Source organism: Acinonyx jubatus, chromosome D3 (genome assembly GCF_027475565.1).
Source record: "Acinonyx jubatus isolate Ajub_Pintada_27869175 chromosome D3, VMU_Ajub_asm_v1.0, whole genome shotgun sequence".
In the NCBI taxonomy this organism is placed as follows: domain Eukaryota; kingdom Metazoa; phylum Chordata; class Mammalia; order Carnivora; family Felidae; genus Acinonyx; species Acinonyx jubatus.
The window spans coordinates 42972071-42986538 of record NC_069392.1 but is presented as its reverse complement, the minus strand read 5'-3'; the positions used below and the strand labels follow the sequence as shown (position 1 = coordinate 42986538).

Below are 14468 nucleotides of genomic sequence, written 5' to 3'. Positions count from 1 at the left end.
AGTTGAAATATTTACAAATCATATATCTGATAAGGGGTTATATCCAAAATATATTTTAAAAACTCACATAACTCAATAGCAAAAACCCCAAACAATCCAATTTAAAGACAGGCAGAGGAACTGAATAGATATTTTTCTAAAGAAGACATGCCCATGGCCAGTAGGTACATGAGTAGGTGCTCAACACTGCTAATCATGAGAGCAATGCAAATCAGAATGAGGATCTAATGTATAACAACTTGGTGACCACTGTAGTGAAATATCATCTCACACCTGTTCAATTTTTTTTTTTTTAAGTAAGTTCTAGGCCCTAAGTGGGGCTTGAACTCATGACTCCAAGATCAGGAGTCTCTTGCTCTACTGACTGACTGAGCCAGCCAGGCACCCCACCTCATACCTGTTGGAATAGCTGTTTATCAAAAGGAAAAAAGATAACAAATGTTGACAAGGATGTGGAGGAAAGCAAACGCTCATGCTTTGTTGGTGGGAGTGTAAGTTGGTACAGCCACCATGGGAAACAATATGGAGGTTCCTCAAATAAATTAAAAATTGAATCATTGATCAATAAATACCCACTTCTGGGTATTTACCCAAAGAAAATGAAAATAGGATATAGAAGAGATATATGCACTTCCATGTTCATTATTCACAATAGCCAGGATATGGAAGCAACTAAGTGTCTGTCAATGGATAAATGGATAAAAAAGATATAGTATGTATATGTATATGTCCACACAATGTAATATTATTCAGTCATGAGGAAGAAGGAAATCCTGACATTTGTAACAAATAGACCTTGAGAGCATAATGCTAAGTGAAATAAGTTAGAGAAAGACAAACACTGCATGGTTTCACTCAGATAAAGGATCTTAAAAAAAAAAAGTCAAACTCATTAAAGCAGAGAGTAGAAGAGTGGTTGCCACGGGTGGGGGGGGGGCAGGGGGTAGGTGGGGGAAATAGGAAGAGGTTGGTAAAAGGGTATAAACTTTTAGCTATAAAATGAATAAGGTCTGAGGGTCTAATGTATAATATAGTGACTATAGTTGTTAACACTATAATATATAATTGACATTTGCTAAGAGAGTAGAAACTAAATGTTCTTACTAAAAAATACACATATATTTATATGTATATATAAATATGTGAGATGTTGGATGTATTAATTAACTAGAAGGGAGGAGTCCTTTCACAATGTATGTGTATATGTATATCAAATCATCACAATGTACACTTTAAATATCTTACAATTTTACAATTACAAAATGAATGAGATTTTACAAAAAAAGAGAGAGGAATAGGAAAATCAAGAAACAGATTCTTTTTTTTTTAATGTTTTTATTATTTATTTTTGAGACAGAGAGAGACAGTACATGAGCAGGGGAGGGACAGAGAGAGAGGGAGACACAGAATCTGAAGCAGGCTCCAGGCTCTGAGCTGACAGCACAGAGCCCAACGCAGGGCTCGAACTCATGGAGTGTGAGATCATGACCTGAGCTGAAGTCAGATGCTCAACCGACTGAGCCACCCAGGTGCCCCAAACAGATTCTTAAGTATAGAGAACAAACTGGTGGTTACTAGAGGGGAGGTGGGTGGGAGGATGGGTGAAATAGGTGATGGGGATTAAGGAGGGCACTTGTCGTGATGAACACCAGACGATGTATGTAAGTGTTATATTACTACATACACCTGAAATTAAAACACTGTATGTTAACTAAAAATGGAATTCAAATAAAACTTAAAGTAAAAAAATGAGATCTTGCCATTTGCAACAACATAGATGGACCCAGAAGCTATAATGCTAAGTGAAACAAATCAGAGAAAGACAAATGCCATATGATTTCACTTACATGTAGAATCTAAAAAACAAAATAAATGAACAAAGAAACAAAGAGACAAACAAAAACCCAAGACTGTTAAATATAGAGAGAATGAATGAATGAATGAATGGATGGATGAATGAATAAAGCAAACTGGTTCATTGCCACAGGGAAGGGGGATGGAAGGATGGATGAAGTAGATAAAAGGGATTAGGAAGTACAAACTTCCAGTTACAAAACAGAGAAGTCACTGAGATGAAAAGTACTGAATAGGGAATATAGCCAATAATGTTGTAATACTGCTGCTTGGTAACAGATGGTGACTACACTAATGGTAAGCAGTGAGTAATGTATAGAATTGTTGAATCGTTATGTTGAATCGAATTGTTGAATTGAAATTAACATAATACTGTATGTTAATTATAAATAAATTAAAAATAAATAAACACGATAACCAATTGTTAAAATAAAATCAATACCTTATAATTTTATTTGTCAATTATACCTCAATAAAGCTGAAAAAACTGTATTTCATTATACAACTTGATATCAACTCCACAGTTATCTTGGGGACAGAAACCAAACTTCTTTTTCCCTTCAAATGAACTTAATATGTGGTTAATGTTGACCTGCTTTCTTAAGGCAGATGGTGACTTAACAGATGGTTTGTTTTCTCTTTGCTTTGTTCAGGCATGTTCTGAAGAATAGCATTTTTTAGGTTGGTACAGTCACATGTCAGACTTTTCCCTCATGAAGCAATTCTCTATACTGATACATATGCTATATATAGAACTCTCCGGAGATTAACAAACTCAAAAATCCTATTACAAAAAACGTAACTTTTCTGATGTTATCTAATGATGGTAATTCAGAAAATCTTACTCTTTTACAAAAAAAAATATTTATTTAAAAATGGAATCTATGCTTTTCTGCCTTCATAAGCAGAATTCCCTGTATTTAATTTATCCCCCCTTCATGATGACTCAGTCATCACTGTGAAAATGAATAACTATTTTGGGATGTGACACAAAGATTCCCTCAGAGGATCCTGAGATGTATGACAAGATGTCCTTAAATGTAAATAGTCCCAAAATATTCAGCAAGCTTTTTGAGTTCATGCATCTGTGTTTTTTTAAACAATGGTTTTCTTTCCTCTTTTCTACATTAATTTTTCCCAGTCATTTCTCCTAGCTGTCGTGTGGCCCATGTGTTTTAGTCTCTATTTGTTATTTATTATGTATTGGTATTTTTCATTTTTTAAAAATGTTTATTTTGAGAGAGAGAGCACAAGCAGGGGAGGGACAGAGAGAGAGAGAGAGAGAGAGAGAGAGAATCACAAACAGGCTGCATGCTGTCAGCACAGAGCCTTACTCAGGGCTCAATCCCATGAACCATGAGATTATGACATAAACTGAAGTTAAGAGTCAGATGCTTAACTGACTGACCCACATAGGTGCCGCTGGCATTTTTCTTTAAACACCCACAAACTCATTTCATAAAGGTAATACAGCATCTTAAATATAATAAATTACAAATAAATTAAGCAGTCAGAAGAAGAAAAAGCAAGGGTAAGAGAAATAAGATTGGGCCAGGGATGAAGCTAGTGCTCTCAAAAATGCACATTTTGTTAGAAGTGGGCTACAAATTTGTTTCTGAGCTCTTTGGTAACCCAAACAGATAAGCAACTGTGTGATTCAAAAGGCCCAAAAGATAGAAAATAAAGCAATATTTAATTGACAGCTTTTAATTATTTTTTCGTTGCCCCCCAAACCAGTTATTCCTTCTTGTTGGAATAGGATCTTCAAGAGTAAAAATGCTTTATTAGAGGACCAGAGTATGTTCTTCGAAACAGCAGAGCCTTAAAACATACATTGAGCAGCCTCTGTTTTGGAGGCTTGAAAGCCATTTTGTTTATTTGTTTGCTTCCTTCCTTCTGGGTTCTTGGTTGACTTCTGGATAATTGTGTCAAATGAGTCATTTCAGGATGAAAAGTCATTCATTTGCATTCTCTCCTTATCCGGCTGTTGGCACAGAGTCCGTGGAAAAGCTTTCTCTTCTGTGTATGTGGTCTTCACTTTCCTTCTCGTCTTTGGTCCTGCTTCTTTGGGAAAATCTAAAATCCTACTTCAAGCCTGTTCTTGGAGCATTTTAATGCTCCAAGTTAAAATGCAGCATTTTAACTTGCTGGATAGGATGCATCCACCTGTCCTCAGTGTAATTTCTTTCTTAGCAAAATTATGGGGTGGGTTATTAAACAGATGGCTTGTGATCAGTTGGAGCCAGTATTTTATTAATCTACAAAGACTTTGTAGATCAAGAACTAGAGATACTAAAAATGGGAATTAGATGTGAAAACTTTCCCCAATCATTAAGTTTGCATTAAACTATAGTTCTAGTTTTGTATTATAAACCTTGTAATAGACGTCAATGGGACCACCCTTTTAAAATGTTACAAAACTCTGAATGATGTTGTTCAAAAGAAACATGCATCCCGAGAGTCACAAATCACAAATCATACTGAATCACTATGTCTTTTGGAAAAATGTCCCTTCTCCTGCAAAAATAAATAAATAAATAAATATCCCTCCCCAAGTCCTGCCCTCCTAATGACCCTCATCCAGTAGCTCTCCCTGTCTTCTCCCTGCTATCCTTGCTCTTCCTCCAGCCAAATGCTCTGCTCTACAGACACTGTTACCTGGAAGGTCACCAAAGACTCCTGAGGCCAAATCCAGTGGTGTGTACCTGTCAGTCCTTGACCTCACTGCCCTTTAGGTAGTTCTCTTCATTGTCTATTTCAATGATTTTATCCACACCAGCTGCTTCTGTGATCATTGTTCTTTTTTTTTTAAATATATTTTTTTAAAAATTTATATCCAAGTTAGTTAGCATATACTGCAACAATGATTTTAGGAGCAGATTTCTTAAGGCCCCTTACCCGTTTAGCCCATCCCCCCTCCCACAACCCCTCCAGTAACCCTCTGTTCTCTATATTTAAGAGTCTCTTACGTTTTGTCCCCTTCTCTGTTTTTATATTATTTTTGCTTCCCTTCCCTTATGTTCATCTGTTTTGTCTCTTAAAGTCCTCATACAAGTGAAGTCATATGATGTTTGTCTTTCTCTAATTTTGCTTAGCATTAATACCCTCTAGTTCCATCCATGTAGTTGCAAATGGCAAGATTTCATTCTTTTTGATTGCCGAGTAATGCTCCATCGTAGGTACATATACTACATCGTTTTTATCCATTCATCTGTTGATGGACAGTTGGGCTCTTTCCATACTTTGCCTATTGTCGATAGCGCTGCTATAAACATTGGGGTGCACGTGCCCCTTCGAAACAGTACACCTGTATCCACTGGATAAATACCTAGTAGTGCAATTGCTGGGTCATAGGGTAGTTCTATTTTTAGTTTTTTGAGGAACCTCCATACTGGTTTCCAGAGTGGCCGCACCAGTTTGCATTCCCACCAGCAGTACAAAAGAGATCCTCTTTCTCCACATCCTCGCCAACATCTGTTGTTGCTTGAGTTGTTAATGTTAGCCATTCTGACAGGTGTGAGGTGGTATCTCATCGTGGTTTTGATTTGTATTTCCCTGATGATGAGTGATGTTGAGCATTTTTTTGTGTCAGTTGGTCATCTGGATATCTTCTTTGGGGAAGTGTCTATTCATGTCTTTTGCCCACTTCTTCACTGGATTGTTTGTTTTTCGGGTATTGAGTTTGATAAGTCCTTTATAGATTTTGGATACTAACCCTTTATCTGATATGTCGCTTGCAAATATCTTCTCCCATTCTGTCAGTTGCCTTTTAGTTTTGCGGATTGTTTCCTTCGCTGTGCAGAAGATTTTTATTTTGATGAGGTCCCAGTAGTTCATTTTTGCTTTTGTTTCCCTTGCCTCCAGAGACGGGTTGAGTAAGAAGTTGCTGCAGCCAAGATCAAAGAGGTTTTTTGCCTGCTTTCTCCTCAAGGATTTTGATGGTTTCCTGTCTTATGTTTAGGTCTTTCATCCATTTTGAGTTTATGTAAGAAAGTGGTCCAAGTTCATTTTTCTGCATGTCGCTGTCCAGTTTTCCCAGCACCACTTGCTGAAGAAACTGTCTTTATTCCATTGGATATTCTTTCCTGCTTTATCAAATATTAGTTCGCCATGTGTTTGTGGGTCCATTTCTGGGTTCTCTCTTCTGTTCCATTGATCTGAGTGTCTGTTTTTGTGCCAGTACCATACATGCTGATAATTTCAGCTTTGTAATACAGTTTAAAGTCCAGGATTGTGATGCCTCCAGCTTTGGTTTTATTTTTCAAGATTGCTTTGGCTATTTGGGGTCTTTTCTGGTTCCATACAAATTTTAGGATTGTTTGTTCTAGCTCTGTGAAGAATGCTGGTGTTATTTTGATAGGGATTGCCGTGATCATTGTTCTTGACAAAATATTCCAAAACTATGTCATAAAGCGCCATAAAGTAGAAACTCCAAATGTGCATATGTGATAGTGCACTCATCGCAGCCTTAACTCATTCAAATTCCACCTCATCTGCTCTCCACAGATCATTGTTCCTCTTGAACTTTTTCTTCAACTAAAGGCATCACCTCAAAGACATCTCTGACTGCTGCCTCTTCCCCAATAAAGAAATCCTAGGGGAGGCACTTGGGTGGCTCAGTCAGGTAGGCAATTAAGCATCTGGCTCTTGGGTTTGGCTCAGGTCATGATGTTCGTGGGATTGAGCCCCAAGGGCCCCACACATTGACAGTGTGCAGCCTGCTTGGGATTCTCTCTCTCTCTGCCCCTCCACCATTAGCAAGCACACACACACTCTCTCTTTCTTAAGATAAATAAACTAAAAAAAAATCCTAAAAAATTCACCATTTCTCCCATTCTTCTTCTTTCTAGGACCACTATGTATTTGTTAATTTTAATCTGAATGATCAGAAAAGTCAAATGACTGATCTCCTTATTTTTTAAAAAGTTTATTTATTTATTTTGATAGAGAAAGTGCAAACAGGAGAGGGGCAGAAAGAGAGGGAGAGAGAGAATCCCAAGCAGGCTCTGCACTGCCAGCTCAGAGCCCAATGTGGGGCTTGAGCTCACAAACCGTGAGCTGAAGTCGGACACTTAGACTGAGCCACCCAGGCACCCCAACTGATCTCTCTATTTTTAATCACTTTGATTTGACTTCTATCATTAATGAAGTGCCTTAAAATGCAACCTCTCAGCATCTCCTAAAGCTGAACATATGTGTTCATTCCCACATATACACCTGACAAAAATACATACCTGTGTCTACTAAAAGGCATGTGCTAGAATGTTTATAGCAGCACTATTTGAAATATATGAATGGGATGGATAAATGAATTGTGGTGTTCTCCCAGTGTAATCCATATATGGCAATAAGAATGTTTTATGACTCATGCAAAATAGAGAAGAATCTCACAAACAATGCTGAGTAAAAGAAGCTATATACAAAAGAATGCAAACTGCATGATTCCATTTTTTTCAAGTTCAAAACTGGGCAAACTAAATGTAGGGTGGAAGAGGCCAGAAGAGTGTTACCCTTTGGTGGGTAGTGCCTGTCTTCTGGGGGTAGTGGTAATGCTCTATTTTTTCATCTTGGGTGCTGATTTTTCATCTTGGGTGCTGAAAGGTGCTTTCAGTTTGTGAAAATTCATCAAGTTGTGCATTTACATTGTTAGTATAAGAATAAAAGAAATACGTGCATTCTGATAATACAGTTGACTCTTGAACAACATAAGTTTGAACTGCATAGGTCCACTTACACAAGGTTTTGTTTTGTTTTCTGCAAAAAGCTTTGTTTCCATTCGGTGCAGGGCTTGGGGGAGGACTTCGGGGGGATTAAAAAGCTGCCTAGTGGCTGCAGGGAGAGGCTCAGGCAGAAGTCCTGAAATCCAGTGGGATGCACATGGGTCCCTCAAAAGCCATTGAGCTCCAAAGGCTCTCAGCTATCATGCTTGAAAGTAAGCCTTTGGAATAGATACTCATCCAGCCCAGCTTTGGGGGCCAGCCAGCCTGCAGAAGTGACTCAGGTGGTCATCCAACTTTTTGATGGGTTTCACTTCTTCATCTAGGAAGTGGTTCCCCAGGAAGTCACAGAGATGGGGATTTGTGTGGGCAGAACCCAGAACATGCAGATCCAGAAGGGCCTGCTTCGGATTCTTTTCCAAGACCATGGCATCCAGGATTTTACCCTACTCATCTTGACAGGGCTTCTGCACATCCTGAAAAAGGGCATGGCTGCCATGCTGATTTTGTATCTTCAAGAGACTCTCAGCCCTCCAGAGCCACAGGTTGAGGTTGGAATAGAAGCTCAGAGAGATGTAGGTGTTGGAGCCCTGCAGATGAATGTTGGCCAGGCAGTTGAAGGCAGCCTCCACCTTAATGGAATCATTCTGACAAATCCAGGAGCTCATGGTTGATTGGCAATAAGGAAGGAGCTAAGCTCAAAAACTGGTCCTAGCTACTCCTGGAGCCAGAAGGTGGTGAGAAGATGGTTCTGGAGGTTGTGACTGGAAAAGAGGTTGGAGGGCGGGTGGAGGGTGGAAGAAGGGGCATCCCTGGGTCTGTTATGTCTAAACACTGTTGAAGCAAGAGACAGATCTGCAGGACTGGCAGTCGCTCTGCCTATATGCAGATTCTTTACAGTATTGTGAATGTATTTTCTCTTCCTTACAACTTTCTTAATGTTTTCTTTTCTCTAGCTTACTTTATTGTAATAATACATTATATAATAATATGACATACAAAATAGGTGTTATGTTATCGGTAAGGCTTCTGGTCAACAGTAGCCCATTAGTAAAGTTTTGGGGGAGTCAAAATTATATGCAAATTTTTGACTGAGCAGGGGTGGGTCCTCCTGAACCCTGTGTTGTTCAAGGCTCAACCATATTTTTAATAATACTATGCCCTTACAAGAAAATCATTAATGCCTTTGTAATAAGTGTAAACTTTTCCAGCCTGGGACTTCAAGCTTCCGTGTATATATTCCCAAGTTTCTTTTCATCCTCCTAGTGTTCGCTGAAAAATCCCTGTTTCCTCCTCTGTGGTGCTGCCCGAGCTGTCTGCTGTCAGGAGAGCCCACACCTCAGTCTGTCTGCTCCTTCCTTCCTCTCTTGCAAGGCCGAGCCACTGTGCTCTCTCCATGTCGCGTTTTCTAATGCTCTTAAGTGGGTGGGACTTCTCCCTCATTTCAATCCCCAGAGCATTTTGATATTTTAAAATTGTCTTATTCCAGGGGTGCCTGGGTGGCTCAGTTGGTTAAGCATCTGACTTCGGCTCAGGTCATTATCTCACAGTTCATGGCTTTGAGCCCGCGTTGGGCTATGTGCTGACAGCCCAGAGCCTGGAGCCAGCTTCAGATTGTGTCTCCCTCTCTCTCTGCCCCTCCCCCACTCATGCTCTGTCTCTCTTTGTCTTTCAAAAATAAATACACATTAAAAATTGTTTTTTAATTTATAAAATTGTTTTCTTCCAGTCTATTATTTTTGCAAATAAAAGTTGTATATATTTAAGGTATACAATGTGGTATTTTTTCTTTTTTTGAAATTGAGACATAACTGACATGTAACACTGTATTAGTTTTCAGGGGTACAACAAAATGATTCTGTTTATATATAGGCATACCTTGGAGATTTGAGGGTTTGGATGCAGACCACCACAATAAACAGGCATTACAATCAAATGAGTCAAATGAATTTTTTGGTTTCCCTGTACATACAAAAGTTATGTTTACACTGTACTATAGTCTATTAAGTGTACAATAGCATTATGTTTAAAAAACAATGTACATACCTTAATTAAAAGATACTTTATTGCTTAAAAATGCTAACCATCATCTGAACTTTCAGCAAATCATAATCTTTTTGCCGGGGGAGGGTCTTGCCTTGATTTTGATGGCTATTGACTGATTTGGTTGGTGGTTGTAGAAGGCTGGGGTGCCTGTGACAATTTCTTAACACAAGACAACAATGAAGCTTGCCACATTGAATGACTCTTCCTTTCATGAGTGACTTCTCCGTAGCAAGTGATGCTGTTTGATAGCATTTTGCCCCCAGTAGAACTTCTTTCAAAATTGGAGTCAATCCTCTCAAACCCTGCCACTGCTTTATCAACTAAGTTCACGTAATATTCTAAATCCTTTGTTGTCATTTCAACAATCTCCACAGCATCTTCACCAGGAGTAGTTTCCTTCTCAAGACACCACTTTCTTTGTTCACCTGTCAGAAGCAACTCCTCATCCATTCAGTTTTTATCATGAGATTGCAACAATTCGGTCTCATCTTCAGGTTCTACTTTTAATTTTAGTTCTCTTGCTATTTCCACCACATCTGCAGTGACTTCCTCCACTGAAGTCTTGAACCCCTCAAAGTCATCCACGGGGGTTGTAATCAACTTCTTCCAAACTCCTGGTAATGCTGATATTTTGACCTCTTCCCATGAATCATGAATGTTCTTAATCACCTAGAATGGTGAATCCTTTCCAGAATGTTTTCAACTAACTTTGTCCATTTCCATCAGAGGAATCACTGTCTATGGCAGCCATAGCCTAATGAAATGTATTTTCCTAAATCATAAGAAGTTACTCCTTGACCCATGTGCTGCATAATGGATGTTGTGTTAGTAGTCATGAAAACCACATTCATCTTATTGTACATCTCCATCAGAGCTCTTAGGTTAGCATATACATTGTCAATGAGCAGTAATATATTGAAAGGAATCTTTTTTTTCTGGGCAGTAGGTCTCATCAGTGGGCTTAAAATATTCAGTCAACCATGTTGTAAACAGATGTGCTGTCAACCAGGCTTTGTTGTTACATTTAGAGAACACAGACAAGAGTAGATTTAGCATAATTCTTCAGGGCCCTAGGATTTTCAGAATGCTCAATGAGCATTGGCTTCAACTTAAAGTCACCAGCTGCAGTAGCCCCTAACAAGACAGTCAGATTGTCCTTTGGAGCTTTGAAGGCAGTCATTGACTTCTCTCTAGCTATGAAAGACCTAGAAGGCATCTTCTTCCAATAGACGGCTGTTCCATCTACATTGAAAATTTGTTTCATGTAGCCACCTTCATTAATAATCTAGGTCTTTTGGATAACTTGCTGCAGCTTCTATACCAGCACTTGCTGCACTTTAATGTTATGCAGAAGGCATAAGCTTTCTTAAGCTTTATGATCTAACCTCTGGTAGTTTCCAATCTTTCTTCTGCAGCTTCCTTACATCTCTCAGTCTTCCCAGAATTGAAGACAGTTAGGGCCTTGGTCTGGATTAGGCTTTGGCTTAAGGGAATGTGGTGGCTGATAGGATCTTCTATCTAGATCATTCAGATCTTCTCCATATCAGCAATAAGGTGTTTTACTTTCTTATTATTCATGTGTTCACTGGGTTAGCACTTTTTTTGAGAGAGAGAGAGAGAGAGAGAGAGCAAGAGCGAGTGTTGGGGAGGGGCAGAGGGAGAGGGAAAGAGAATCTTAAGCAGTCTCCATGTCCAGCACAGAGCCCAATGCAGGGCTCGATCTCACAACCCTGAGATTGTGACCTGAGCTGAAATCAAGAGTCGGATGCTTAACTGACTAAGCCTGCCAGGTGCCTTTTATATTCATAACATGGCTGTTTGGAGCAAGAGGCCTAGCTTTCAGCCTGTCTCAGCTTTTGACTTGTCTTCCTCACTAAGCTTAATCATGTCTAGCTTTTGATTTAAAGTGAGAGATGTGCAACTCTTCCCATCACTTGAACACTTAGTGGCCATTGTAGGGTTATTGATTGGCCAAATTTCAATATTGGTGTGTATCCAGAAATAGGGAGGCCTAAGGAGAGGGAGAGAGAGGGGAATGGCCAGTTGGTGGAGCAGTTGGAACACACACACACTTTTATCGATTAAGTCCATGTTCTTACATAGGTGTGGTTTGTGGCACCGCAAAACAATTACAATAGTAACATCAAAGATCAGTGATTATAGATCAGCATAACAAATACAATAATAATGAAAAAATTTTAAATATTGTGAGAATTACCAAAATGTGACATAGAGACCCAAAGTGAGTAAATGCTGTTTGAAAAAATGGCACCAATAGACTTCCTTGATACAGGATTGCCACAAATCTTCATTTGTAAAAATGAAATATCTGCAAAGTACAATAAAGCAAAGCACAACAAAACAAGATATGCCTATATATGTGTGCAATATACATATATATATTGCAAAATGATCACCACAGGAAGTCCAGTTAACATCCATCAGCACATATAGTTATAATTCTTTTTCTCTGGTGATGTGATCTTCTAAGGCCTACTCTCTTAGCAACTTTCAAATATACTATACAGTATTAACTAGAGCCATCATGCTGTACATTACATCCCCAGGACTTACTTGTTATTATTTTTATATAATTTACTGTCAAATTGGCTTACATACCACACCCAGTGCTCATCCCAACAAGCACCCTCCTCAATGCCCATCACCCATTTTTCCCCTCTCCCCCATCCTCCCAATCCCTCTCAGTCTGTTCTCTGTATTTAAGAGTCTCTTGTGGTTTGCCTCCCTCCCTCTCTGTAACTATTTTTTCCCCTTCCCTTCCCCCATGGTCTTCTGTTAAGTTTCTCAAGATCCACATATGAGTGACAACATATGATATCTGTCCTTCTCTGACTGACATATTTCACTCAGCATCATACCTTCTAGTTCCATCCATGTTGCTGCAAATGGCAGGATTTTATTCTTTCTCATTGCCAAGTAGTATTCCATTGTATATATATACTACATCTTTATCCATTCATCAGTTGATGGACATTTAGGCTCTTTCCATAATTTGGCTATTGTTGAAAGTGCTGCTATAAACATTGGGGTACAAGTGCCCCTATGCATCAGCACTCCTTTACCCCTTGGGTAAATTCCTAGTAGTGCTACTGTTGGATCACAGGGTAGTTCTATTTTTAATTTTTTGAGGATTAACTTATTTTATAACTGAACATTTGTATCTTTTGATCCCATTCACCCATTTCATCCACCCCACCCCTGCCTCTGGCAATCACTGATCTCTTTTCTCTATGCATATCTTATTCTACTTTGGATAACAGTGACTTTGATATGTACTTTGCTTTTACCTTTAAATGGTCAGTTCTCTTTGTGTTCTTGGAAAGATCTAACACAAGCCCAACAAGTGCTTAGTATTTTTTTTAATTGAATTACCCTGCTTTTTCCAATTTTTCCTTTTTGAGGACGTTGGTTTCAGGATAATGAAAGGAGGCTAATGGTTAGGAGCTTCTTCCCTAATGTGTAAGGGTGAGGGTGTAAGGGTATAAATTAGATTCAAGTTTGAAGTTTTTATCTTTTTTCTATGTTGATCTCAATTTCACAGTGATGATTAAAAAAAATTTTTTTTTTTATTTTAGAGACAGAGAATGAAAGCAGTAGAGAGGGACAAAGGGAGAGAGGGAGAGAATCCCAAGCAGACTCCACACTCAGAACAGAGCCTGACATGGGGCTCCATCTCATGACGCTGGTATCATGACATGAGCTGAAATCAAGAGTCTGATGCTCAACTGACTGAGCCACCCAGGCACCTCATAGGGATGATTTTTTTATGTGTGTATGTGTGTGTGTGTGTTTTGAGAGCAAGCATGAGCGGGGGAGGGCAGAAGGGGGGGGGTGGGGGACAGAGGATCTGAAGCTGGGTCTGTGCTGATAGCAGCAAGCCCAATGTGTGGCTCAAACCCACAAACTGCAAGATCATGACCTGAGCCAAAGTCAGATTCTCAACCGACTGAACTACTCAGGCACCCCTGAATAAATGTTATTCTTACTTAAGACATATCTGGCATCTTTTACTTAAACATGCTTATTTTAAAATATCCATTATGTTTAACATTTTTTCATTTTTAATTTTTTTTAAGTTCATTTATTTTGAGATAGAAAGAGTGCACAAGTAAGGGAGGGGTAGAGAGAGAGGGAGAGAGAAAGAATCCCTAGCAGGCTCTGCATTGTCAGCACAGAGCCCAGTGTGGGACTCAAACCTATGAACCATGAGACCATGATCCAAGCAGAAACCAAGGGTCAGACGCTCAACTGACTGAGCCACCCAGGCGTTCCCACCATGTTTAATATTTTTTAAACAAAGGATCCATTGCTTAATGGCTAATCTTCTTTGTTTTTATGAAATACTTATTTCTTTTTTTTGGTAGTATGTTTGTCATGCATTGTATAGGTCATAGAAAATATTTTCCAGGTTTTAGGGACTGAAGCCAAAAAAAATATAGAGTCTTGAATATGTACAACCTTGAGATGGTGTTCAACATATTAAGTGCTATTGAGTAATTTAAAGTAACAGTATCATAATCTTATGTTTTAACCAGAAGACTGAGAACTGATTAAAAGAAAAAAATACAGTTGCTGGGGGAACATGAGCATAATTTATAGTCATACAGATCAATAAGACTTCAAAAGGATAATAAATTTCCAAGTCTCAGATTGAAATTAATGGTTTAAAAGCACAAAGATAGTCCAGGCTATTGGTGACTGTATAAAATAACGTCACATTTTGGAGGGGGGGGTACTATATCGGATGGACAATTTTGTATCTGTATGATAACCTTAAAAAGAACAATATAATTAGATTTATTTTGGACACACTCATTAGTTTTTAGTCTT

General features: G+C 38.8%; 1 protein-coding gene across 15 annotated transcripts in view; it reads right to left on the bottom strand.

Moving 5' to 3' along the window:
• GREB1L (GREB1 like retinoic acid receptor coactivator) overlaps positions 1-14468 on the bottom strand; it is a 279671-nt gene that overhangs the window by 35911 nt on the left and 229292 nt on the right. The window lies entirely within an intron of this gene.